Below are 16,789 nucleotides of genomic sequence, written 5' to 3' on the forward strand. Positions count from 1 at the left end.
TCAATGCGCATATTAAACAAATATGTAGGACTGCTTTTTTGCATTTGCGCAATATCTCTAAAATTAGAAAGGTCTTGTCTCAGAGTGATGCTGAAAAACTAATTCATGCATTTATTTCCTCTAGGCTGGACTATTGTAATTCATTATTATCAGGTTGTCCTAAAAGTTCCCTGAAAAGCCTTCAGTTAATTCAAAATGCTGCAGCTAGAGTGCTAACAGGGACTAGAAGGAGAGAGCATATCTCACCCATATTGGCCTCTCTTCATTGGCTTCCTGTTAATTCTAGAATAGAATTTAAAATTCTTCTTCTTACTTATAAGGTTTTGAATAATCAGGTCCCATCTTATCTTAGGGACCTCATAGTACCATATCACCCCAATAGAGCGCTTCGCTCTCAGACTGCAGGCTTACTTGTAGTTCCTAGGGTTTGTAAGAGTAGAATGGGAGGCAGAGCCTTCAGCTTTCAGGCTCCTCTCCTGTGGAACCAGCTCCCAATTCAGATCAGGGAGACAGACACCCTCTCTACTTTTAAGATTAAGCTTAAAACGTTCCTTTTTGCTAAAGCTTATAGTTAGGGCTGGATCAGGTGACCCTGAACCATCCCTTAGTTATGCTGCTATAGACTTAGACTGCTGGGGGGTTCCCATGATGCACTGAGTGTTTCTTTCTCTTTTTGCTCTGTATGCACCACTCTGCATTTAATCATTAGTGATTGATCTCTGCTCCCCTCCACAGCATGTCTTTTTCCTGGTTCTCTCCCTCAGCCCCAACCAGTCCCAGCAGAAGACTGCCCCTCCCTGAGCCTGGTTCTGCTGGAGGTTTCTTCCTGTTAAAAGGGAGTTTTTCCTTCCCACTGTTGCCAAGTGTTTGCTCACAGGGGGTCGTTTTGACCGTTGGGGTTTTTCCGTAATTATTGTATGGCCTTGCCTTACAATATAAGGCTCCTTGGGGCAACTGTTTGTTGTGATTTGGCGCTATATAAATAAAATTGATTTGATTTGATTTAGGGCAGTACTGGGTATGACATCTGGACAGTGGAAGGAAGACAAGGAGACTTGGTGGTGGAATGAAGAGGTCCAGGAAAGCATAAGGAGAAAGAGGTTGGTGAAAAAGTTTTGGCATATTCGGAGAGATGAAGAAAGTAGACAGGAGTACAAGGAGATGTGGCATAAGGCGAGAAGAGAAGTGGCAAAAGCAAAGGAAAAGGCATATTGCGAGCTGTACAAGAAGTTGAATAGTAAGGAAGGAGAAAAGGACTTGTACCGATTGGCCAGACAAAGGGACAGAGCTGGAAAGGATGTGCAGCAGGTTAGGGTGGTAAAAGATGCACATGGTAATGTGCTGACAAGTGAGGAGTGTGTGCTGAGAAGGTGGAGGGAATATTTTGAAGAGTTGATGAATAAAGAAAATGAGCGTGAGAAAAGGCTGGATGATGTGGTGAGAGTAAATCAGGAAGTAAAAGAGATTAGCAAGGAAGAAGTGAGGGCTGCCACGAAGAGGATGAAGAGTGGAAAGGCAGTTGGTCCAGATGACATTCCAATGGAGGCATGGAAATGTCTAGGAGAGATGGCAGTAGAGTTTCTAACCAGATTGTTTAATAAAATCTTGGAAAGTGAGAGGATGCCTGAGGAGTGGAGACAAAGTGTGCTGGTTCCTATTTTCAAGAACAAGGGTGATGTGCAGAGCTGCAGTAACTACAGAGGCATAAAGCTGATCAGCCACAGCATGAAGTTATGGGAAAGAGTAGTAGAAGCTAGGCTTAGAAAACAGGTGAAGATCTGTGAGCAGCAATATGGTTTCATGCCGAGAAAGAGAACTACAGATGCAATGTTTGCTCTGAGAATACTGTTGGAAAAGTACAGAGAAGGACAGAAAGACTTACATTGTGTGTTTGTGGACTTAGAAAAAGCTTATGATAGGGTGCCAAGAGAAGAGTTGTGGCATTGTATGAGGAAGTCTGGAGTGGCAGAGAAGTATGTCAGGGTAGTGCAGGACATGTACAAGAATAGTGTGACAGTGGTGAGATGCGCAGTTGGAATGACAGACTCATTCAAGGTGGAGGTGGGATTACACCAAGGATCAGCTCTGAGTCCTTTCTTGTTTGCAGTGATGATGGACCGGTTGACAGATGAGATCAGACAGGATTCCCATGAACTATGATGTTTGCAGATTACATTGTGATCTGTAGTGAGAGTAGAGAGCAAGTTGAGTCTAGTCTGGAGAAGTGGAGAATGCTTTGGAGAGAAGGGGAATGAAAGTCAGTAGAAGCAAGACTGAGTACATGTGTGTGAATGAGAGGGAGCCCAGTGGAATAGTACAGTTACAAGGAGTAGAAGTGGTGAAAGTAGATGAGTTTAAATATTTGGGGTCAACTGTTCAAAGTAATGGAGAGTGTGGTAGAGAGGTGAAGAAGAGAGTGCAGGCAGGGTGGAGTGGGTGGAGAAAGGTGGCAGGAGTGATTTGTGACCGAAGAATATCAGCAAGAGTGAAGGGGAAAGTTTACAAAACAGTAGTGAGACCAGCTATGTTGTATGGTTTAGAGACAGTGGCACTAATAAAAAGACAGGAGGCAGAGCTGGAGGTGGCAGAGCTGAAGATGTTGAGATTCTCTTTGGGAGTGACAAGAATGGACAAGATTAGGAATGAACATATCAGAGGGACAGCTCAGGTGGGATGGTTTGGAGCCAAAGTCAGAGAGGCGAGATTGAGATGGTTTGGACATGTGCAGAGGAGGGACCCAGGGTTTATAGGGAGAAGGATGCTGAGGATGGAGCCACCAGGCAGGAGGAGAAGAGGGAGACCAAAGAGGAGGTTCATGGATGTGCTGAGAGAGGACATGCAGGTGGTTTGTGTGACAGAGGAAGATACAGAGGACAGGGTGAGATGGAAACGATTGATCTGCTGTGGTGACCCCTAACAAGAACAGCCGAAAGACAAAGAAGAAGATGACACAGCTGTGGTCGGGATGATAAAAGAGAGGAAGTCCAGGACCTCACATCCTGGTGTCAGATCAATGATTTGCTCCTTAATACCAAACAGGACAAAGGAGCTTGTCATTGACTTCAAGAAATAAAAGGACACAGCACATGCCAAACCTAGTGATCAGTGGAGAAGAGGTAGAACAGGTGAGGAGTTTCAAGTACCTTGGTGGTCACCTCTAAGAGGACCTTACATGGGGAGTGAACACCAGTGACCTGGTGAAGAAGACACAGCACAGAGTCTTCTTACTGTGGATCCTCAGGAAATCTTGGATCACACAGAAACTTCTCACCATCTTCTACCAGTGCACCATAATTAGAGATTATGTTTCCCAGCTTGCTTGGGAATGCCTTGGGATCTCTCAGGAAATGTTGGAGGACCTAGCCAAGGATAGGGATTCGTGGGATGAACTGTTTGTTCTACTGCCACTGCGACCCGGACCCAAATAAGTGGCAGAAAATGAATTAATGAATGAATTCCCAACAAGTGATTTTACAAAATAATATCATAACATAATAATTGAGGCTAACTAGAACTGTGGCAACAATAACTTCCAGCAGGATTATTTAATTGAAAAAGTTATTCCAGCAGTGTTTCCTTCACTGGTCCCAGAATTCTGAGCTGCATTCATAACAACAAATATTTCCAAGTCATATGTTCACATATTTGATCATGACATCCCTGTAGAAATCAGGAGAGGAGGTCTTCGGTTAATTTATGAGTCCACATCATTGAAGCGGAGTGTTCTGAAAGGAGCAGACTTCCTGCAGTCCCACCCAGAGCCGGGTCACATTCATACAGCCGGGCCGAGTGGGCCATTCTCACCTCTGGACCCGACGCCCTCCACACACTCGCTTACAGCCAACAACTCATTCCATTGTTCTCCCGTGAGAGACATCCCCATATGTGAGCGAGTGGCCATAACAGACTGCGAGCATCGCTTTATCTGCCAAATGGTGGTTTTCCACAGTGTGTCTGCGACGTGACTCACTGTACATCGTTTGTGTGTTTTTCACCAGAGGACCCTGCAGATGCAGAAGTAATCATGACTGGAAGTGGCTGCAATCTGACCGCTTGAAAGTTGACTCAGTCTTCCCTGGAAAGAAGTCTACCTCCAGCATTTCTCCTTCTGGTTGCGACGTGTCAGCTGAATTTTTAAGACGTTTGGTACTTACTGGTGTAATGTAAAGGATTTTTCCATTATCATCAGTCAACTACAGTATACGAGGTCTGTGATGAAAAAGCGGTCCTTTCTATTTTTTTCAAAAAATAAATGGATTTGATTCATATGTTTTTACGTCAGACATGCTTGAACCCTCGTGCGCATGCGTGAGTTTTTTCACGTGTGTCAGTGACGTCATTCGCCTGTGGGCAGGCCTTGAGTGAGGAGTGCTCCACCCCGCCCGTCGGAATCTCTTTGTCTGAATAGCCGCTGCGGACGGCGCGCGTTGCTTTATCAACATTTTTTCTGGACCTGTGAGGGATATCCGAGTGGACACTATTCGAGAAATTAAGCTGGTTTTCGGTGAAAAGTTTAATGGCTGATGAGAGATTATGGGGTGTTTCTGTCGCTGTAAGGACTTCCCACGGAGCGGGACGTCGCGCAGCGCTTCCAGGCGCCGTCGTCGGCCTGTTTTGACCTGAAAACATTCTAATTTAAGGCTTAATTCACCCAGGGCGTCGTGAGAGAACAGAGAAGATTCAGAACAGGCCGGCATGAGGACTTTATGCGGACATTCCACTGTTTAAGGACATTTTGTAATGAAAGACGTGCGCGCAAATTCGCCGAGTTGTTTCCGTGACGACTCGGCGAATCTGTGTGCGCGGCGACAGGAAAAACACCTCCGTGTTGAAAACCATTTGTAAAATTCAGGCGGCTTTTGATGGCTTTCAACAAGTGAGTAACTGAGAAATTGTTTAACAGCTTGGGCATGTTCCAACTTGCCCGTTAAGGTTTCCGATGGAGGTGTTTTTCCTGTCGCGACCCCCCGCGGTCGGGTCCGGCCCGACATGCGACTCTGCCCACATGTTCTTTCATTACAAAATGTCCGTTAACAATGCGAATAAACTCCTCATGCTGACTTCTTCTGAAAGTTCTCTGTTCTCTGACGACTTACTGGGTCAACAGAGCCTGAAATGTGGAAGTTTTCAACTTGAAACGGCGTGACGCTGCCGCCTCGAAGTGCAGATCGCCGTCAGGCATCGTGGGCCGTCCTTAAAGCGACACTACCAGACCAAAATCTCTCATCAGCCGTTAAAATTTTTACCGAAAACCAGCTGAATTTATCGAATGGTGTCCACTCAGTTATGCCTTACAGTTTTTGAAAAAAATTTTATCAAACAAAGCAGCAGTCTCTGAGCCATTCCTAAACAATGAAAAAACGACGAGAGGGTGGATAACTCCTCACTCAAAGACTACCCACAGGCGAATGACGTAACCGACAGGCGTGAAAAAACTCTTGCATGCCCACGAGGGTTCAAGCATGTCTGATGTAATCACATGTGATTCAAATCCATATGGTTTTTGAAAAAAATAATAAGGTCCGTTACTTTTATCACAGACCTCGTATCCTGTGCAAGCTAATGACACCTTCTTGTGGAAGTTTACCGCAGCATTGTGGCATCAAGCCGTGGCCGCTCCCTCCACTGATATAAACATCATTCAGGTTTATTCCAAACAAACTGTCCCTGCCGCTGTAAAAGGAAGGTAGAATATCGTAGTATTTTTCCTCTTTGGATCTATGCCCATGACAAATGGGAACTGGGAATTTTCCTTATTCCAATAACAAAACAAGTCAGTTCATTTGAACTCAATTAATTTTATTTATATAGCACCAAATCACAACAAAGCTGCCCCAATGTGTTTCCCATGGGTAAGGTATATAAGGTATATATATATATATATATATATATATATATATATATATATATATATATATATATATATATATGAGGTCTGTGATAAAAGTATCCGACCTTATTATTTTTTTCAGAAGCCATATGGATTTGAATCATGTGTGATTACATCAGACATGCTTGAACCCTCGTGGGCATGCAAGAGTTTTTTCACGCCTGTCGGTTACGTCATTCGCCTGTGGGTAGTCTTTGAGTGAGGAGTCGCCCACCCTCTCGTCGTTTTTTTCATTGTTGAGGAATGGCTCAGAGACTGCTGCTTTGTTTGATAAAAAATTTTTCAAAAACTGTAAGGCATAACTGAGTGGACACCATTCAATAAATTCAGCTGGTTTTCGGTAAAAATTTTAACGGCTGATGAGAGATTTTGGTCTGGTAGTGTCGCTTTAAGCACGGCCCGCGGCACCTGACGGCAATCTGCGCTTCGAGGCGGCAGCGTCTCACCGTTTCAAGTTGAAAACTTCCACATTTTAGGCTCTGTTGACCCAATAAATTGTCAGAAAACAGAGAACTTTCAGAAGAAGTCGGCATGAGGAGTTTATTTGGACATTCCATTGTTAACGGACATTTTGTAATGAAAGAACATGCGGGCAGAGTCGCATGTCGGGCCGGACCCGACCGCGGGGGGTCGCGACAGGAAAAACACCTCCGTTGGAAACCTTAACGGGCAAGTTGGAACATGCCCAAGCTGTTAAACAATTTCTCAGTTACTCACTTGTTGAAAGCCATCAAAAGCTGCCTGAATTTTACAAATGGTTTTCAACACGGAGGTGTTTTTCCTGTCGCGGCGCACACAGATTCGCCGAGTCGTCACGGAAACAACTCGGCAAATTTGCGCGCACGTTTTTCATTACAAAATGTCTTAAACAGTGGAATGTCCGCATAAAGTCCTCATGCCGGCCTGTTCTGAATCTTCTCTGTTCTCTCACAACGTCCTGGGTGAATTAAGCCTTAAATTAGAATGTTTTCAGGTCAAAACAGGCCGACAACGGCGCCTGGAAGCGCTGCGCGACGTCCCGCTCCGTGGGAAGTCCTTACAGCGACAGAAACACCCCATAATCTCTCATCAGCCGTTAAACTTTTCACCGAAAACCAGCTGAATTTCTCGTATAGTGTCCACTCGGATATCCCTCACAGGTTCAGAAAAAATGTTGATAAAGCAACGCGCGCCGTATATATATATATATATATATATATATATATATATATATATATATATATATATATATATATATAGTAGTTTTCAGAATAATAGTAGTGCTATGTGACTAAAAAGATTAATCCAGGTTTTGAGTATATTTCTTATTATTACATGGGAAACAAGGTACCAGTAGATTCAGTAGATTCTCACAAATCCAACAAGACCAAGCATTCATGATATGCACACTCTTAAGACTATGAAATTGGGCTATTAGTAAAAAAAAAAGTAGAAAAGGGGGTATTCACAATAATAGTAGCATCTGCTGTTGATGCTACAATCTCAAAACTGTTATGTTCAAACTGCTTTTTTAGCAATCCTGTGAATCACTAAACTAGTATTTAGTTGTATAACCACAGTTTTTCATGATTTCTTCACATCTGTGAGGTATTAATTTTGTTTGTTTGGAACCCAGATTTTGCTGGTTTACTAGTGTGCTTGTTGAAACACCCATTTCAAGGACATGTCCTCTTTAGCATAAGGCAACATGACCTCTTCAAGTATTCTGACATATCCAAACTGATCCATGATACCTGGTATGCGATATATAGGCCCAACACCATAGTAGGAGAAACATGCCCATATCATGATGCTTGCACCACCATGCTTCACTGTCTTCACTGTGAACTGTGGCTTGAATTCAGAGTTTGGGGGTCGTCTCACAAACTGTCTGTGGCCATTGGACCCAAAAAGAACAATTTTACTCTCATCAGTCCACAAAATATTCCTCCATTTCGCTTTAGGCCAGTTGATGTGTTCTTTGGCAAATTGTAACCTCTTCTGCACATGTCTTTTATTTAGCAGAGGGACTTTGCGGGAGATTCTTGCAAATAAATTAGCTTCACACAGGCGTCTTCTAACTGTCACAGCACTTACAGGTAACTCCAGACTGTCTTTGATCATCCTGGAGCTGATCAATGGATGAGCCTTTGCCATTCTGGTTATTTTTCTATCCATTTTGATGGTTGTTTTCCATTTTCTTCCACGGGTCTCTGTTTTTTTGGTCCATTTTAACGCATTGGAGATCACTGTAGATAAACAGCCTATACTTTTTTGCACCTGCATATAAGTTTTCCCCTCTCCAATCAACTTTTTAATAAAACTACACTGTTCTTCTAAACAATGTCTTGAATGTCCCATTTTCCTCAGGCTTTCAACGAGAAAAGCATGTTCAACAGGTGCTGGCTTCATCCATAAATAGGGGACACCTTATTTACACCTGTTTTTTTCCACAAAAGTGATGAACTCACTGACTGAATGCCACACTACTATTATTGTGAACACCCCCTTTTCTACTTTTTTTTTTTTTTTTTTTTTACTAATAGCCCAATTTCATAGCTTTAACAGTGTGCATATCATGAATGCTTGGTCTTGTTGGATTTGTGAGAATCTACTGAATCTACTGGGACCTTGTTTCCCATGTAACAATAAGAAATATACTCAAAACCTGGATTAATCTTTTTTATTCACATAGCACTACTATTATTCTGAACACTGAAAAAACTCTCTCTCTCTCTCTCTCTCTCTCTCTCTCTCTCTCTCTCTCTCTCTCTATATATATATATATATATAAGAACAAGGACAGAAATAGTAGGCTCAGTAGTCCTCACCTATGTCTATTAGAAGTTCAGAATTTCACAGCTATGAGCCATGGCTTTAGCTGGGCTAAGCTAACTAGCTTGGTTGCAACACCTGGTTAGAAGAATCCCAGCACTTTAAATTACAATCCTAGACTGTATATATACTGGACAAACCCTGCGTGACATCACCCACAGGTTTTCAAATGACCCAGAATGGGGCATTATGAACTCCCTGTCCTTTGGCTCGGTGTTTTTGTGGATTGTTCATACGAGCTGTTCTGCTGTGATTCGACTTGAGTTGTACTTATTCATATGCGTGAAGGGGCCCTTACAGACTTTTATGTCTTAAAACATCTTAAACTAGGAAGTTACAAAAAAATTCACCCGTTCATGCAGTTGCCATGGAGGAGGAAACTGTCTATAGAGACCAAAAACGTTTTTTGTACCAGGTTTATTTCTGCTCTAAAATTGGACATTTTAACATGGCCTCCTATGGGAAAGTGCTCTGTTTTGGAGCCAGTTTCAAATGGCCAGTTAAGGAACTGCATTTTCACATCGGTTTCATCTGACGTCATCGAACTTTACCGCTTGAGGGGCGTGCTAGTTAAAACAAAAGAATCATCAGTGTTAGTGTGACATACGGCATTGTGGATATGCCTTTAATCCGCTGCGATCTGTGAAAATATACATGTATTTGGGAAAGAGGTCAAGATAAAAACATGGGCCAAATGCTCTGCATTTTAGTGGAAACTTTGGAAGTTAAGGCAGTAAACAAGTGTTAGTCATGAGCCTGAGGAAGTGTTTGCTAACAGCAAAGCAAGAGCTGGAGGACCAGGACTTCAGTGACAAAGTATTCTTAGAATCAGGAAGCGTGCAATATATCCACCGGTGTTATTTCCACAGACATTAATAGACAGGCAGAGCCAATTGCACAAAAAACAGAAATATCTTTATTCGGTGCTTTCACTTTTAGCTTGGACTTTGATTTTCTAAATGTTATATTATTTTTATGGGCACTTTTAAAAAGGAAACACATGTCATCACAAACCACACAGATACCACCCGAGGTCTCAGGTTGAAGTGGCAGGACGGAAGCTAAAAGTTATATCATTGCATTTGGAAAAATGATGTAAAAAAGGCCAGATGTTTGGAGTTAATCATGGGTCAAAATAACAGAGGAGGAGGTCGTCTCGTGATTACCGTCCAAAATCAAACCTGGTCTGGATCCAAGCAACAAAAAAAGCATGAGTCACTCGTACCATAAGTGCACGCATGCTTTTCATAAAATTCATTATTGACACATATGTGGATGTTTATTGCTAGTGGCGGTCCTAGAGTGATTTACTCCCCGGGCGAAACCCCCTGCGTGTGCCCCCCCCCCCCCCCTCGCGCACACTAACGTGACCACCACCTCCGCCCCACCACCCATGAAAACACTAACTTCGTCCTGAACACCCACAATCCCACAAATTAACTCACAACAGCTATTTTCAAGAACAAATTTCCAGTTTTAATGACTACTGCAATAACAACACAAAGAAATTGGCACAGTCTAATGTGTCATCATCCATGGACTTATCTGCAATGATCATCTGAAAAGTTTGCAGGAGGGCATCATAATTGTTTGCCACAGTGCTCACTATCCGTGATGTGAAATTCCATTGAGTAGGAGCATTTCTGGGCAACCCTGAGCAGCCTGCAGACTCAAGAAAAGACATCCTCTTTGTGGATTTTGAGAAAAATGTGGCAAACCCAGAGAGTGATGCAAAAAATATTCTGCACTCAGATAAGCATTTAGCCCCCTGAGACAGAACCAGATTCAGTCTGTGTGCATAGCAATGCACAAACATTGCTCTGGGGGCTGTTGCTTTAACTTTGGCCTGCAAACCATTGAGAGCTGAAGCCATGACAGCAGCCATGGCTTCTTCGTAAGGAAGACTATCAAATGGCTTCGCCAAAATCCGGTCCACAACATTCAAATTGTCTGCCATTATGTGCAGCTTGCTACCTAGCTAGCTGGGACTGGCGCGAGGCTAGTGTGAAGTTTGTCCGCCTGTGAGTGCTTTGTGACGGTGAAGGAGCTCAGCAGCACCCGCTGCTCGGTAGGGACAGAAACTGCGATAGAAGTCAGAAAGACTGATAGAAGTCAGTCTCCAAACACAAGCAGCTACAAAAAACCCACCAGAAACAGAAGCTTGATTTGTCACTAGTCGTTTTTAACAAAGAAAATGCCGCTAAGAGGATTAGGAAAGTCTTCGGTTCAACTCAGAACAGAATGAAAATTAAAAAATGCTCCCACGGATGTTTACACCAAAAGATCGCTGATTCGCTCATTTCGCTGTCAAATAAAAAAGGGATTCAGCCTCAGACAGATCATCCAATCATCATGCAGAAGCTGAGCGTCCGGGCCGGCCGAGGCCCGCCCACTGCCCCATAGACCCCCAGACACGCTGAGCGTCCGATGGGCGGGACAAAGCCCAGCATTTATCCAATGACTCCTCTCGTTTCGCTGCACGCTTTGCTTCGCTACTGTTTATAGCACTGTGAAGCTGCTGGAATGAGTGAGAGGAAAGCCGCCATGGGACGGGAAGGTGGGGGCACCGCTCTGCCGTAACGTAACGAAGCCACGAACCCCCCCCCCCCCCCCCGTTTTTTTTTTTGACCGTTTTTTCGAGCCGCTCCCCCCTGCTGCCCGGTCGGCCCGTCTTCAGGACCTGCCCCTGTTTATTGCTGTAATTCAAGAGTTTTTAATTCCCAAATGGGATTACTAGCATGTAAAGCGATCTTATTTTAAAGTTGAAAAATGATGCATTGAAGGATTTCCCGCTGGGAATTCCTAACTGTAACTGTTTACACGTTCATCTGGAAAAGGAACAGACAGTTAAACGCCCTGCTTTGTCTGGAAACAATATTTGTTCTGATGGGAAATATTCTTAAAGGACGTCCTGCCTTTAACTGAGCAAGCGGAGTGAAGAATAAATACACTTACATACTTTCTTTTAAGGGAAATGACAGCATCTTAGTCAGAAAGATTAAAAAAAGACAAGGAAAGTCTTGATGGAAATGTAGAATGTAGAATGCTATGACTCTCAACCTCAGTTTAAAACTCTTATTTACATCACTGCTTTACTGCAAACAAGAACAGTGAGATTTTATGACAAAACAAAAATAAAAATGAGACAGTCTGAATAACTGACCATCAGCACACAAAAGTCGGAACACCTCAAATGTGAGAAAACACATATACATGCAACTTTTTAATAAATCATGCGTTATTGTTTCAATTAAACATAAAATTGCAAATTTAAAGGAGGCAGTCTGGAGAAAACAACACAAAGCTGCAGCATACTGTATATCACACTGACAATCCACAAATCCACTTTGCATTTATGTAAAACCGAGTGACTCCCAACAGTGGAATACTGTAGTGTTGTATATGCAGTTTATTTCATTATTGGTTTAGGATTGCACATGATCTTCCCACACTTATGAAAAAAAATGTGCTTCATACAAGATGCTGAATCCAGCAGCTCTTCACTCATCGCATACCCATAATGCAACAGTGCATGCGTGCAATATTGTAGAATGAGATCCAGTTTGGCACTACTCTCTTTACCATGAGTTATCTGTGGTCTTTCCTTGAGTATTACGGAAAAACACACAATATACTTTCCTGGCAGGCTCCCAAGATTTGTCAAACTTTGGATAGCCATATGTTCTTGAAAGATCTTGTAATATAAAGGTTGAAAGTCAGAAGCCATATAGAGACAAATACAATACCAGAGTGATTTTGTGCAAATGCTCTGTCGTGCCGTGTGACATTATATTATGGGTAATAACACAACAAAAGCCCCTCCGAAGGTCTTTCATGACAATCTATATCACACGGGTCTACGCATCAAACACACCAGGTGCAGATCTGTGACATAGCCAAAGTGGCACATTTTTGTTGAATTCACAGCACATCTTCAAATCCTACTGAGAGTGTATGAGAAGCATAGCATAACGTTGTAGCATAGTGTTGACGTTTGTTTAACTTTCACAATGGGTAAGCTCTCTACCTACAGTGGTGCTCGAACGTTTGTGGACCCCCGAGCTGTTACATGTCTGAATTTTTAGATATTAAAAAAAAAAAAAAAAAGCACAATGCAGGCTTCTTTCTATTAAAACAAACAAACAAAAAAATTTCAAACAATACCCATTAAACTCACAGTGAAAATGAATCTCTACAACATAAATAAAATAAAAATATACGAGGGCTGTCCATAAAGTATAGGTCCTTTTTATTTTTTTCAAAAACTATATGGATTTCATTCATATGTTTTTACGTCAGACATGCTTGAACCCTCGTGCGCATGCGTGAGTTTTTCCACGCCTGTCGGTGACGTCATTCGCCTGTGAGCACTCCTTGTGGGAGGAGTCGTCCAGCCCCTCGTCGGAATTCCTTTGTCTGAGAAGTTGCTGAGAGACTGGCGCTTTGTTTGATCAAAATTTTTTCTAAACCTGTGAGACACATCGAAGTGGACACGGTTCGAAAAATTAAGCTGGTTTTCGGTGAAAATTTTAACGGCTGATGAGAGATTTTGAGGTGATACTGTTGCTTTAAGGACTTCCCATGGTATGACGTCGCGCAGCACTCCCAGGCGCCGTCGTCAGCCTGTTTCAAGCTGAAAACCTCCACATTTCAGGCTCTATTGATCCAGGACGTCATGAGAGAACAGAGAAGTTTCAGAAGAAGTCGGTTTCAGCATTTTATCTGGATATTCCACTGTTAAAGGAGATTTTTTTAATGAAAGACGTGCGGGCGGATTGCAGCATCGGCTCACAGCCGCCGCGACGCTCCGCCACAGGAAAAACACCTCCGTTGGAAGCCTTAAGGACAAGTTGGAACATGCCCAGCTGTTAAACAATTTCTCATATACTCACTCCACTGAAAGCCATCAAAAGCCGCATCAAAAGCCTGTGCCGCCGCACCGCGCCGGCTGCGTCCCGACGCGCGGACCCGTCCGCACGTCTTTCATTAAAAAAATCTCCTTTAACAGTGGAATATCCGGATAAAATGCTGAAACCGACTTCTTCTGAAACTTCTCTGTTCTCTCACGACGTCCTGGATCAATAGAGCCTGAAATGTGGAGGTTTTCAGCTTGAAACAGGCTGACGACGGCGCCTGGGAGCGCTGCACGACATCTCGCTCCGTGGGAAGTCCTTAAAGCGACAGTATCACCTCAAAATCTCTCATCAGCCGTTAAAATTTTCAGCGAAAACCAGCTTAATTTTTCGAACTGTGTCCACTTCAATGTGTCTCACAGGTTTAGAAAAAATTTTGATCAAACAAAGCGCCAGTCTCTCAGCAACTTCTCAGACAAAGGAATTCCGACGAGGGGCTGGACGACTCCTCCCACAAGGAGTGCTCACAGGCGAATGACGTCACCGACAGGCGTGGAAAAACTCACGCATGCATGCGCACGAGGGTTCAAGCATGTCTGACGTAAAAACATATGAATGAAATCCATATAGTTTTTGAAAAAAATAAAAAGGACCTATACTTTATGGACAGACCTCGTAAAAGTCAAAACGATAGCATGCATAAGTATACACACCCTTAAGTTTAACAAATCAGCACTTTTACAGCCACTTTCCTTTAGACAAGTCAGGGATAGACACACAGACATTTTATTGGACTCAATTTACATCACTCTTTAAGCCTCTGGGGTCCTCGGATGCAGCGGCATTTCCAGAATAAACCAGTCACCATATTTTTATTTATACACCAGTGACAGGATGTCAGAGACTTTGACTGACCACTTCCTCAAGCTGCAACTTCTTAGCTGTGTTTTCCATCTTTCCTCAAGAGGAACCATCACTCACAGCTAATCCTAGAAGCCAGAGAAGATCACATGGTCTTGTGACATCATGGGCTACAACCTGCTACAGCATCTCTCAGTCTGGGATTCTCAGTGACACCAGGCAATAACCTTTCAGAAAGTTAAAAACAACCTTCCCACTGACCTGAAAACACTTGAATGTTATTTAGTCTTACAGACATTTTCTTCGGGATCTGCATGCAGCAATTATGTATTTTAACAATGCAGCAATTGTGGAGATTTTAGCAATCTGGACATTGGAATTTTCTTCACTGAGGGATTTTATTCATATAAGGATTTATCTGAAAATAGAAGGCATCCAGCTACACTGGGAAATTATTTTATTTTACAAATATGTTTTTTTTGCAATGTACCAGCTCTCTGCTTTGCAGCTCCCAATGGGCGGCGCTGCTGCACTGCACAGTGCATATTTTTATTTTTGGACCTTTATTATACATTTATATAAAATCTTTTTCATATATTATACCACTTTTGTGCCCCAAAGTCTTTGGTAAACCCATTTCTTTTCACAAAACATTTGAAGATTTTCTGAAAACACATTTCATATTTTCAGGGTTAGAGCCATATTATATATTTTTCACAGTGTTCTAGACAAATAAATGTCTCACATCCAGAAAGCTGAGATTATTCTGAGCATTTTAATATGCAACACATGGGCATTATACTATATACAAGTACCTTAAAAGGGGAATTATTGAAGGTATGGTAAAATTAGCTGGACCTGCCGGCGGGTTCGTGGACCCCAGAGGGTTAAGAAATAAAAACAGCATGGTACACTATGGTAAATCTGACTGAACGAGGGAGCTATCAAAAACTGAGTAACCATCCAAGGAGGAGAGTAGTGAGGGAAGCCATCAAGACACTAATGGCCACTCTGTCAGAGTTACTGGCTTTTGTGGCTATGACTGGAGAAACTGTGCACAGTGCAACTTTTGTCTGTTGCATCACTAATCACAGGTTCATAGTGGAGTGGAGCAGAGAAGGCTAATCATACAGCACAAAAGATCCCATATGTGCCTTCTAGAAAACTGTATGTGAAATTTCACATTGCCTTTTTCAGAAAACCCTTCTCTGTGCCAGTCCACCATGAAGCTGTATAATGGTGCATAAGCTGAGCCCAAACTAAGGTCCCTTTGAGAGACAAGTACACCAAGACTTTGCACATTGTTAGTGAGAGTGCACACAAAGCACACGGACAACACAAAACACACGGACAACAAAGAAACAAGACAGGCAGCATGACCAGGAATCAAACAGAGGTCTAAAAACTTCACTAGCCAAACTCCAAACTCCACTGAGCTACTTTCTCTACAACATTCATGATGCACTTAAATACATCTATTTCACTCCCTCTTTTCTCTCTGGAAATATCAGAAGTGTTTCTCCAACATTTTGCAAAATATCAGAATCGAAAACACAATAATTTTTTAATGCAACAGATAGAAGCTTACCTTTCTTTAAAAAAAAAAGAGGCTGGGGGACTGTGCGGTTACTATAACTACAGCTAAGCATGCACAAATAAACTAGAAAGACACTTATTAGATCTTATTCCTCTATTAGTCCCCCCAAAGCCCCCATCATACACCTCCCCTGTATCTGTACCTGCTGCAACCACAGCTGATAAGTCAAGTGGAGTGTATTCTGACTCTGGACTGGATGACTTATTTAATTAGCAGTGGGTGGAGCAAGATCAAAACATCTCCTGTCCTGCATTTTTTTGCAACAGGGTTGGCGTTTCTCTTCCAAACCAGGACCGATACTATCATATTTTCTCAATAACTCATCACATTTACAACCCTGGAGAAGTCTTCCAGACACGTCCAACTGGAAGGAACACCCAGAACGTGATAAGGGATTACATCTCCCAGCTGGTTTAGGAGCACATTGGGATCCCCCAGCAGGTTTGTGAGGACTTGAATAGGAAAGTGTGGGAGGAGGCAGAGAATGAACGAATGAATAATACTTTACAAAATAAATAAATCTTTTCTGCTGGGAAAGACTGCAGCCATGTACATGGGTGATTCTTAGACTACGGGCACTTATGTCCTTTGATCATATTGTATGAAAAACAGAAAAAAGGGGAAATTTCACACTTTTATAGTTATCTTTACAATGAAAGTGTGTTAAGAACTTTGTTCTAGTAGTCTATGATGACTTTTTTCACCTTTTTTCAGCATCATTATATGCAAATATTGCCGTTTTGTGCTTGTCCCACACCCAGACTTTTGATCTTC

This window comes from Thalassophryne amazonica, chromosome 1 (genome assembly GCF_902500255.1).
Source record: "Thalassophryne amazonica chromosome 1, fThaAma1.1, whole genome shotgun sequence".
NCBI lineage: Eukaryota > Metazoa > Chordata > Actinopteri > Batrachoidiformes > Batrachoididae > Thalassophryne > Thalassophryne amazonica.